Below are 12570 nucleotides of genomic sequence, written 5' to 3' on the forward strand. Positions count from 1 at the left end.
ATGTATCAAAATCTCTAACACTCAAACGGCGATCAAATAAAATAATTAGTACATACCATAACCATAGAAGGGTGTGACTGATCTTGATCCAACCTTTGTAGATCGTAATATTTTTCTCAAACTAAAATGAAGTACAAAGGTGGACTATATCCGACAACCCATTCCAGTTGCTCCCTTACAAACGGTCAACATTTGAAGGGAGTTACACCAAAATTAGATCCAGTCGGGCACCTCCTCTTCAAATGTTCAACACGTTTGTGCTGAAATTCGTTTTTGGTCCTTTTCACTCGTTAAATATTATACGATGCTATAGTTAGCCACCAGGCAAAGATGGCCTCAGAGGCGAATCAATCATAGAAAAAATCATTAAACTCTTATAACTCGTATAAAAACTCATATATTAAAAAATTTCCATTTGTGTGCAATAGCGGTATGAAAAAACATACATTTTTAGCCATGCAATTTCAAACAAATTAAGAAAGTGTTAAACTGACGGAATATTAGATATTTATGGGCTGAAAGAGGACACTCTCGGTCATCATTCTGTGAAAACGCAACTTTGTTCCAAGTGTTCCCTAAAAGTTCTAATCCACTAAACTTGCAATTTCAATAAAATTTAGTACCTGAGGAAAAATAAAATAGCACATTTCGTATAAACGTTACGGTAATTTATTAAAACGGCTGTTAAAGGCAACAATCCTACCTACCTAACAAAAACAATAAACACAATACCTGTTATAGCTTCTGAGAAATAGCTGTTTCTTCCTCCAGAAATTTTGCAAAAATTACGTATTTTCCAAAATTGGGAAACATCGGGTCTATTTTACAATCACGCCACTCCCACACCTTCCAACATTTTGATCCAATTTTTTGCATTCCTTACTTTTAATATGTTTACTATTGAAATTAATAATCGGTGACAACAAAAAATGGGGCTTGGCCAGGAAATCGATTTCTGAACCACTATGCTCCGCTAAATCCTCACTGTTCACCAACAAAACGGCTGAAATGAAGCTCTCTCTGAACATATTTGACGATGGTGCTCTAATTCCGACCACTAACTACCATAGTGTATTTGGTGTAACGTCCAACAGCGTTATTAAATCCTTGGCGCTAGCCACATCTATCAGCGACAAGCTCAGAAGTACGAACAAAGTCCTCAAATCACTATCCGCCAGCACTTGCTGATAAAAAAACTTGTTGACCTATTTTAAAACAATAGTTCGGCCTGTTCAAAGCTGTGCAACGTCAGTGTGGTATGCAAATGTTAGCAATACGCAGTGGAAGAATATTCAACCCCGTGTCAGGGATGCTCACGGCGGTAACACTGATTTATCGGTAAAATCTTTGCCTCCTAATGTCCACTGGTATCATTAGGGGGCACCATGTTGCAGTGGGCAAAGATTTTACCGACAAATCAGTGTTACCGCTGTGAGCATCCCTGACACGAAGAGATCTTCATGATCTGGAGACAGAGAGGTCCAAAGTAAAAGTGAGACCTCTAGATAGACGAGCCTATCAGGCAGGCTTGAATAGATAACATACACACTAGGCCGGGGCGATTTGTATGGAAGGAAAAAGGTGATAGTGGGCGCCTCGATTTTCTGATTCTTAAGATTGTACTGAGCAAAAAAGTCCACTAGACCATATGACTACGATGAAAATCAAGCCCCCGGATTTCGACTTGAAATTTTTTTCAAGGATATTTTGGCCAAACCATATCCCAGAAACTTGACCTATCCTGAAAATGTCCTTTTGCCTTCTTAGTACACTCACCAAGGGTTTTCATCTCCAAAAGGAAATTTCCACCCACTGACTTTGAGTCAAATTTTGTAGCACAGTGTAATTTATCGATATTTTCCGAAAAATGTGCACATTCTCGGGGCCATAACTGCCTGAAGGAGCGTTCCAATGCTTTTGCTATGTACTAGAGAGTCTTATTGTCTTGGCAAAAATTTTTGCCTTTGTGTTGAATCGAAAATCTCAGTGTATGCCAAAATATCCAAAAAAAAAACTTGAAAAAAACTTCAAAGTCAAAATCCGGGGGCTCGATTTTCACCGTAGACATATGGTCTAGTGGACTTTTTTGTTCAGTACAATCCCAATAATCAGAAAATCGAGGCGCTCGTGGTGGTTTTCAAATCGCCCCACCCTAGTACACACTGATTCAATTGGACAGGCAGTAGAAAGGACCAATATTTTACGGTGTTACATAGCTTTTTGCAAAGGCTATAATTATTCTGTCGGTATACCGAAAGTGGGAAGGCAAAAGCATTGTATTCAGTATTGAAAAGAAAAATAATAGTACGGAAAGATTGCAAATCTACTCTTAGTTTAGCCTGTGCACCAAATGTACTGCATTGGGAGGGAGGGTGTTCCACCAGTAGCTACAAGTTATTGTGACGCATTTCCCTTTTGCATAGCTCTGGTTCGCTCCGTAGCTACATCGCATTGTGCCCCAACTAGTGACAAAAATGTAAAAATCGAAACTGTCGTTGGTATCTCAATAAATACGCTCCAAAACAAACAAATTTTCACGATCAGTTGGTCAATTAGCTTCAGCTTCATTTATTTGCATTTTTTTATAACGCAGAAAAATTGAAAAATTGGAGGGTGCCGTAGTGTTTACCAATGTCCGTATTTTTTATTCATTCATAAAATTGGTGATCGCCCGGCAGGATATTACGACCGTTTTTAAGTGCATATTTAATTTCATATATGTATATGACATTTTAGACGCTTACAACGTTTTTACAGCGTTAACCTAAAATATCTCATTCAAATTAACCTCAGGACCGATTATGCATTTAATAACATTGCAGCGAATTTTCGTATGAATAACCAAATAGAGTCTGGGAGCAAAACCGCGTTTAAAACCTAATTTAAGAGGATTCTAAAAGACGAATAGTTATTTACTTATTGCATTTGTCATTCGTTCTTTGTAAGGAGACCCTATACCCAAACAACAACAACTATGCAATAGTAAACTAATGCAGCAATTGAAGTTGCAGTACCTTCTTTAGACAAACACGTGGTAGACTGTTTTTTTCCCCAAACAGCAATGGCAACAAGAGCGTCAGTTATCTTTCGTCTGCATAGTTTTCTACAAAGCTAATGTTGGGCCCATTGTCTATATGTGTAGTTGTCTGCATGAGTTTAGTTGAGTATGCATGGTGGCGCAACAACTACTGAATGATAAATTTACACAGTTGTAGTTGTAAAACGACTGCAACAACAGACAGACAGGCAACATATCGTTCCTAACCAAATACAACTGAAGCATTTTTCAACTCACGCTTCCTCATTACTTCCTCAGACACACATGTAGCAGTAGAGGTGGTGTAGAGCTCAGCATTGTAGTGCTATTATCTGCTTTGTTAAATTGAGAATGTGAACAGGACATGTTCAAGTGTACCCCAGAAACAACACGAAGGAGACGACAACACAATGCTGGCATTAGTGAGCACCATAAGTCCTTTCTCCTAGGCAGACGTTATGTGGATGTGTTTCTGTGTGCATCTGTGAGACGTGCACAGACAAGTTGTTGCTATTACTGCCAACCCGAGTATCTGTTTAACAGTCTGATTTGCCTATTTGAAGGTTGCCTTCTGTGCCAAGTTCAGACGGCAAACAGTTAGATTTCGCACTTGAAATCTCGGCGAATTCAAAAAACAAAAGTATAACACCAAAGCCAAAGTGGAGGATGGGGAATTTTTGAAAAACACGACGAACAAAAACTGGTATTTCTTAATTGAAGTTTTGCATTTCAGAGTTAGCTCACATTTAGTCAGATCCACAGAATTTGTTTGTGATTATAACCAGTAATGAATGGAGTTCCAACTGCATTGCCATTCACTTTCTACTTTCTCATGATGTAGGCGGCGTTGCCTATTTAAAACGTAGGTTTGTGGGAAAACTTTCCATCGTTTATTCATTTATTTATTTATTTATTCTGGTCTATCTGTCTCTGCGCCTTCATTCATTCGCTTTTCGCTATGGTCTCAATTTTAACACTGAATGAAATGTAATTACTTTGAAAGCCCATTATATGCAACCTCTTGTTGGAACTTTTCTAGTTTTGTTATTGTTCTTTTTCTGTTCTTCACATCGAGAGCGAGTTTGGTCTTAGAGTGGATGAAGGCAAAAGTTTAAATTTGTTAAAAGCATTAACCAAGAACTGAAAACTCAAACTCAACTTTTTAAGTGTGAAATTAATAAATAATTAAAAGTGTATTCAGTTGAAAGGATATAGCTGATCGTGGCTTTAGTATAATATTTGAATATTATAAGTAGTAGTTGTTTGTTTATGTTAATAACAGCTGAAAGCGGTTGCAAGTTTTTTAAATGAAACTTAGTTGAAGAGTAAATAGGGGGGCAATGTAGTTTTATTTTCTGTTCAACAATGATAAAAAGATGTGAAAGGAAAGAGATACAAAACTGTTTTATTTGAAGTTGGTACAACATTATTTTCACGAATTGTGAATTGTTGAAATAGGGTATTTTTTGTCCATAGAGAACTCGAGATGTGAAAGTGTATTGAAATATGGACGAATAAAAACAATATATTGAGGGAGATTGACTGTCCAGAGAGTACTCGAAATTTTGGAGGTTACACAGATATATCCTGACCATACAAACCCTCTACCGTGCAGGTAGGTATTATTATGTAGTACCTACGTGGGCTACTATATATATTTCTGGGCGCCATCTGACATTTCCACTGAAAAGTTTGACACTATTTAGCATAAACGTACTCAGTACGGTTTGACGTACGACCATGTGTTGCATTGTTTGCAACGACTTCAATAATCAATTTGCCTCCCAGTCCTGCGCGCTCCTCCTTGCCATTCGCCGTTTTAGCAAGTTCATCATCGCTCATTGTTGTGACATGACCAATGCAATCGCTGTATATTGATACGTTTAAAAGTGCTGATGTCGTTGTATAGCTGATACAACTCGTGGTTCTTACGACGTAGATATTCACTGTTAGCGCACATTGTCCGTAAATCTGTCGAAGATTTTTTCTCCCAAACACACCAAGCACTGCCTTATCTACAAGGCTTCGGAGCCATACATGTGCACGGGTAGTATCGGTGTTTGTAAAGTGTTATTTTTTTAAACTGCTTACTTAAGCCTAAATAGCATATGTTGGTCAATATTATTAAACTTATTATCTCACAGCCGATGTTGTTTGTTGTGGTGCAGAGCTAGACGAAGTCTTTAATTACACTGTGCTACAGTGAAAATTTGCAGGGGTTCTGATGCATAAATTCGGTGTTGTGGAAGTCCATGGAAGACGAAAATACCTTTGGTTTCTTTTGGTCATTTCGTTTTTTGATTTTATAACGGCAAATGTAGTGAAAAACGGGGTTTCTTGGATTTTCAACTTTAAACGGACATAACTTCTTTTTTCCACAATGGAAATTTACAGCTTATTTTTTATTTAAAAGGTGAAGATCATGGATTTCGAAAAAGTCATAATTTTTAAAAATCGGGTAACAAATGGTTATTTTATAGTGATCTAAGTGTGACAAAAACGCATTAAAAACAGGAAAATGTTTTTTCTTGTACTCTAGGCTGCGTAGAAGACACCAAACTGCGTAATTATTTACTTTTATCAAGAAGGAAATTTAGTTAGCTTTACAAAATGGGGAAAACCAATAAAATCGGTTGAAAAATGAGAAAAAGCATTTTCCTGTTTTTTAATGCGTTTTTGCCACACTTAAATCACTATAACTAAACCATAAGCTGTAAATGTCTGTTGTAGAAAAAATAAGTTAAGTCTGTTTTAAGTTGAAAATCCAAGAAACCTCGTTTTCCAGTACATTTTCCGTTATAAAATCAAAAAACGAAGTGACCCAAAGAAACCAAAGGTATTTTCGTCTTCCATGGACTCCCACAATACCGAATTTATGCATCAGAACTCCTGCAAAAAAAGTTTGTCCACTTTTGCAGCACAGTGTTATAGGCACCAACTTCCACATTCTAAGTTCTGTGAACGCATTGCAAGTCGATACCATACGTTTATTGCCAGACCCACTTTTTAAGCTTATCAGTTACATCTTTCACTGTTCGACACATGATGTCAACATCGCTGGCTTTGGCAAGTATGTAGCAAGTGGCTATTGTTGCATTTTTTTGACGGCTGCATCACGTATGATTTTTTTCATCAGGATGTTTATATTTAAACTGAAGATCGGATAACCCTTAATGTTATACTACAAAGCAGAATGAGATTTACCAAATTCAGACATGGCTTGGAATAATTTTGAATGTAAGGAGCTGTGGAAGGCTGATCTATAATCGACAAAAATTATACATGTAGATTGATAATTAGATCTTCATCTCTTGGGTCCTTTTCAGGATTTGCGCAAGGTAAGCCCCATCGACATGGCCCAATTATTTTGTTGACCATAGGCTTTATTCGTTTACAAAATATCCCAGACACTACCATATATTCAATTGGGAGCAGATTATCACGTTTCTTTTGTACATAGGATGATCATGGTTCCAATAATGGGGTCCGCGTTCTTCCTATCAGATGTTGCTTCCTGCTTTAGTCTTGAACAGCTCGGCTGGTAAGCCACATGTTCCTGTAGCATTATTATTTTTCAGTCGCTTTATTGCTGGTTTACCTCAACTTGTCTGGGCGGTGAACACAAGGGTTATGACTTTTTGACATTTTTCCTCACAAATGATTTCCTGTAGCAGGGATGAATGAATTTTTGCCTATTAATCACTATGCTAACGTTTATTCCATTGAAATATAAAAAAAGTTCACGCACACATCGATTTTAAAAAATAATTTTTTAAAAAATATATGAAATGAAAAATTTTTTTCTTAAAAAAAATATTTTTTGTTGTACAAATGAATAAATATAAGCCTAATAATAACTATAATAACGTTTATTTCATTCAAATATTAAAAAAGTCGCGAAAAAAGTCAATTTGAAAAAATTTTAAATTTTTTGTTTTTTGTTAAAAAATTATATTTTTGAATAAAAGCGTTTATGACATTTTTACGATTCTCAGAATTGAAGAAAAATAGTGAGAAATAAATGTTATGCCATTTTAATTATCTCATGTGGCTCTAAAGTTTATTTTCAATTATATATCTGTTTTCAGTGACTTCAAAAAATTTTCCATTATTTTGATAAATTCAAATTTTAAAATCATTTTGTGCGTAAGGTTTTTTCACCGAATCACCTTATAATTAAGATTTTATGTAATCTTATGGCAAAACTCATCACGCTATGATACAGGGATATGAGGTTGTAAAAAAGTCGTAACCCTAGTGTACACTCAATACCATTTTCTGGATATGTTTTATCTTCGTCGGCTTCGTTAGTATTGGATACCAACACTCTTTAAAAAACTCTTTCCATATTCTGAGCACAGTATCTGTATCGGTGACCGGGTTATGTTGCATGAGGAAGTAGCCACAACATCACCGAAGGTACAAGGAAGAAGAGAAATGTCTCTCAAATCAATAAGTGAACGCCGATTCATATTGGTACAACGATAGGACCCATATCATTGAGCCAATAAGTCCCATATCATTATTGCCGAGTTCGAACGTCATGTCTCACGACACCATTGGTAGAGAAGTACTTTATGGCTGAAATATAATCAGGAATGCAAGACAGACGACATAACCACTGCACCACGGTGGCTTCCATTTTTTCTCCTCTACATCTCAATTTTTTCACACTTCCGCTTTTCCTTTTTCCTGTGGAAGATACGTGCCTCATCTCTCCTTTTCTCCCGTTACCTCTTGTCTTTGCTACGCGTTGTCACTGATTGTAGAGTAGACCTGGGTTTCGGAGTCGAGGTATTTTTGGCTCGACTCCGACTCCGACTCCAGTCAAGTTTTTTTTCACGACTCCGGCTCTGACTCTTAACTTCCATTTTGTGTCACAGGGTATTCAGTAAAATTTCCCATAGAGACCACAATGTCTTTATTAGAAGACAAGGATGACTTCTCATAAAAAACAAGATGGGAATACCAATTGACCTTTGTGAGAAGATCAATAAGACTTCTGACGAAAGAGGTTAAAGCTCCAATCTTAATATTGTCATAGAACCTTACTTTTGTTTGCAAAAATGTAACGAATCAATCGGATCAACAAAATGGGATGAATAGACTACACTTCAGAGGATAGTAAATATGCTGTGAATTGTCCTTTAACTTAGTATAATATATAATTTGCATATGTATTTTCTTATACCTTCTTTTTAAAATATATAATGATTTTTAAAAAAAATTTCTTGTTCCAAATTTAATGTTATATTTCTATAACGTGAAAAAAATTTTGCCCGGAGTCGGAGTCGAGTTATTTTTTCGACTCAGACTCCGACTCCAGCAAAATTGCTCGACTCCGACTCCGAAACCCTGATCATACCATGGATTCCTTGGTTACGATCTTTGGTATAAAAGTATGGGTATTGCATGGAGTGTGTAATACTTTGTCATTGTGTAATTCTGTTATCGGACCGATGAGTGCTTTGATTAAGCAATGCTCTATATTTGTAGACGAATTTCTGGAGTTTATTGTTTTATAATAGCAATATTTGCTAAACATATGAGTGCATCGGCTTGCGAATTAATTTTCGGGACAACGGTGGTTGCGCCTCCAATAAAAAACGATATATTTGCAAATGTCCTTAAATGGTGAGGTTCAACGGTCCACACTAAAACATAAGCGGGAGAATTCGACTTAAACATTATTTTAATTTTTAGATCGCTTTAGTAAAAAGACAGGGGACATGGACGATAATAAATCCTAAACAGCATCAATGGGCGAAAAAATTCGACATCGTAAGAGAAAATAATGGTTACAGACAAAATCTGTTGATAAATTTAAAATCCTCCTCGTTTTGACAATGGACCGAAGAAGTGAGGTAGAAAATACGAATTTTTGAATTTTCAAGCATAAAGTCCTAAGAAAGTTGCCATTAAAACTAATTGCGACGGGTCAGCAACTCGTACCGGGGTCTGTTAGTTTACAATAGAATTATAAATAATATAGTTTTTACTTTTAAATGCATACATGAAAGCAAAAACAAAACTATGTATGAACTGGACTTGGAAATGCAATTATATATAATTTCCTTGTTTTTGGATACATTTTAAGTGCCTCCGAAATTTTAACAATACCAATGCTAATCGTGACTCATTGATTTGACATGTGTTTTCACTCCACGCGACATAACACCACAATTGCTCTCCACCAGTATTGCTAGCATCACCTACAATATTGAATTACAATGTTGACAAATCCCATAGTAAATTTGCACTTTACATGAACATAACCTTTTAGAAATCGTTCAAATGTTAATTTAATTTCTATTGAATTTGAGTATGCTATGTTAAGTGGAGTGGGAGTGACCCTCCACCGAAGTGTGGGTGCGTTATGTGAAGTATGTGAAGGATTATAGGAAGTGTAGTAACAGTTGATTAGCATAGTTTATTTAGACATTATTTGGTTATCAGCTTCTGTTTCTGTTGGTTATGCATTTTCTTGTCATCATTTACTGTCACCCCTGTCGGATAATGTGAAACTTTATTGGTTTTAATTAAATTTAACTTCGCGGCAAATACACAAATATGTGCCAGAGTCACCATAACCTTTCCTTTTTTAACACTTTGAATATTTCATACGACACATCAACACTTCGATATGGTTTCCATAAAATATTAATTTGCGGTCCTTGGGAATAGTCTGTGCGAAGAGATTGTGTGGGCATATGAGAGAACTTGTTTCTGAATAGCGTTGAATAATGTGAAGTGAACTTTAGCCTGTAATAGATGTCAGTTCTCTGGAAGATGAGCAGAATAATCCAAAGCATTCCCCGCGTATTAAATAGAGTTGCATAGATTCCTTCATCTTCTAGCGATGTTTGATGGTTCAAATTTTGCACTACTTCGACTTCAATCCATTGAAAGATTCAATAATAAAACTAAAAGTCTACAAAATAAAAGAACTTTTCAGATGATTAAACACAATCATTCTTTCGTTGATAGGCCAGTAAACATAGACATGCATATAAGGGAGAAATAGCAAAAATTCCCACAAAGCTGAATTTTGGTGGAGAGCTAGGGTTTACCATTAAAAGCAACGTCCTTAAAGTCCCCATCGATCCCATGTGTGCAAAAAAAGTTATTCGGGGTCAAAGGTAATTTTTGGAGGCATAATTCAATTTTTTTGATTTTTCTCAAAAACGGTAAGAATGGTCTTTATGATTTTTAAAAAAAGACTTACCATTTTCGGGATATCGTGATCTAAAGGTCAAATTAAAAATTAGCCGCGCAAGTGAATTGTGAAGCGAACCGGTTAAAATAACCAAACTATGTGTTAGGCATTTCCACAAGCTTTAAAACGATATCCACTTTGCAGTTATCGGTTCAGTAGAATCGGGTCCAACCCGGTTTTTAAATCTGTCTGTTCGAACCGGATCTGCCGCCCATGAAAATTATAGTCTTCCGTAATCAGCGCAACCCTACTATCGGACAAAAATATAAACAAATCGGTGAGTAACGAAGACCGCCCTCGTTGGGCTTTCAATTACACTTATCGGTTAAATGGCTATTTTTGCATAAAATGAATCTAATATGGAATAACTCTACTAAACACGCTCCTATTTTGTTGCAATATTTTTTAAAAGATAGGTTTAATTTCGCACTTCAAGGAAACATATATGAATATGTGCATATTTTGCTTATATGTGCATAAACATTATGTGTTTTTTGGAACAGCCATATCTCAAGAATTGTTCTTTCTGGGAAAAAATTGTGAAGAAAAACATCTGTAGATAATTTTTCTGTTTACAATATTTACTTTAGTCGCTTTATGATTAGATAAACCTTTTCAAAAATAAATCAGAAGACCTAAAAAACCCTTGCTTCTAATGGCATACCCTAGTTCTCCACCATAATGCAGCTTTGTGGGATTTTTTGTTATTTCAATGTCTATTTTCACTGGGCTGTGAGAATTCAATCCCATTTATTTAAACTCCCTTTAAAGATACCAACTGTACTGTTCACAAAAAACGAGGATGATTAACATTCAGTTTGTTTTAGCTTTTTGAAATGAAGTGGTAATGGTACCCACTGACTATTTGTGTTCGGGTATATGTGTGTGTTGGTGTCGATGTGGTTACAGCAGTAATATCTGTATATTTGCAAGGATAGAAGGATTCATATCATGCACGGAAAAAAACTACAAACCCTTGGTGTAATGGGCAGCGTATCAACATAAATGTCATTAAGTCAGTCTCGTTTGCTTTGTTGGAAAGGTTGTTGTGGTCAACCGCACTGTGACGTGTTATGGTTACAATTTTAGTTATATTTTCTCATCAATTGCATTTCAAAAAGTTCACATGAGAAAACCAAATGCACAAACACACACACACCCCGGCACTTACATAAGTAAAAACAAGTAAAAGTGGGCTATAGTCGGACGCGGCCGACCATGTGATACCCTACACCACTAACCCCGGGTACTACTTTTTCATGAAATTTATTTTATATGACTGCGACATATCTTAGCTTACATCAGTAGACAAACATACATGATAAGTAGGCTGGTTTTAACTCAAGGGGAAAAATCGACGTCGGATTGTTTAGGGGGCACCAATATAAAATTAATAGTTTTGTTTTGAGAATCGACCAATACAAAACGGCCAATATTTCTTTGTATTATATTACTTTTGCCCAAAGGGGGTACAACAACTTTAGGGGTTACCCCTAGTGGTGCATACCAAAGAAATAATTTTTCATGAATTTTTTTCAAAGAAACTACCAATATGTTTACGTAAATCGTTTTTATACCTAAAAGAGCACTTCTTAAACGACTTCTGGAATTTTTGTTTTTGAAGAAGATTGGATAGTTTTCTGCTAAATGGTACCTGCGAAACCCTTTTTTGTAAAAGCGTTTTGTGGTGCCAACGATAGTTCAAAAACGGATAGGCCGATATTCGTGTTTTTGTGGCCGTTTTAACAATTTAATAATGTTGTCTTTAAGCGAAAAAGAATTTTAAAAAATTCATGTAGAAAATTGTGAGCTGTCAAAGTCAAAAATTCGATTTTAACGAAAACAAGTAAAAAAGCATTAAGTTCGGCCGGGCCGAACTTTTCATACCCTCCACCATAAAATATTCATTCCTGTCCCCAACTTTAAGTGAGTACGTTAATATGTCAGATAATGTACATAAAATGCTTCATTCGGGAGGCCCTTTTTTATGGTGCCTATATTTAACTGTTGACAATTTTTGGTGGGCTAGAAATTGATGGGAGCCTTTAATGTCAAATAACTCCTAATTCGGTTACAAAATTTAGCTAGAATCCTCAAAATATCGAAAATCGGTACATAACGTGGGAACTTCAAATGTCATTAACAGTTAGTTCGGAGGTATCTGGGCTATACGAAAATATGAACTTAAATGAACAATTTTTGTTGCAGAATTTTTGTTGACTTTTAAATTTCAAATTACAGAAAGTTCGTCCAAAGAATAAAGCTAAGGTACGGAAAATCGGGAGGTTTGTTTTGGGGCTATACAAACATTTTAACA

Source organism: Musca autumnalis, unplaced genomic scaffold (assembly GCF_047663935.1).
Source record: "Musca autumnalis isolate F117 unplaced genomic scaffold, ASM4766393v1 scaffold_2, whole genome shotgun sequence".
Taxonomy (NCBI): Eukaryota; Metazoa; Arthropoda; class Insecta; order Diptera; family Muscidae; genus Musca; species Musca autumnalis.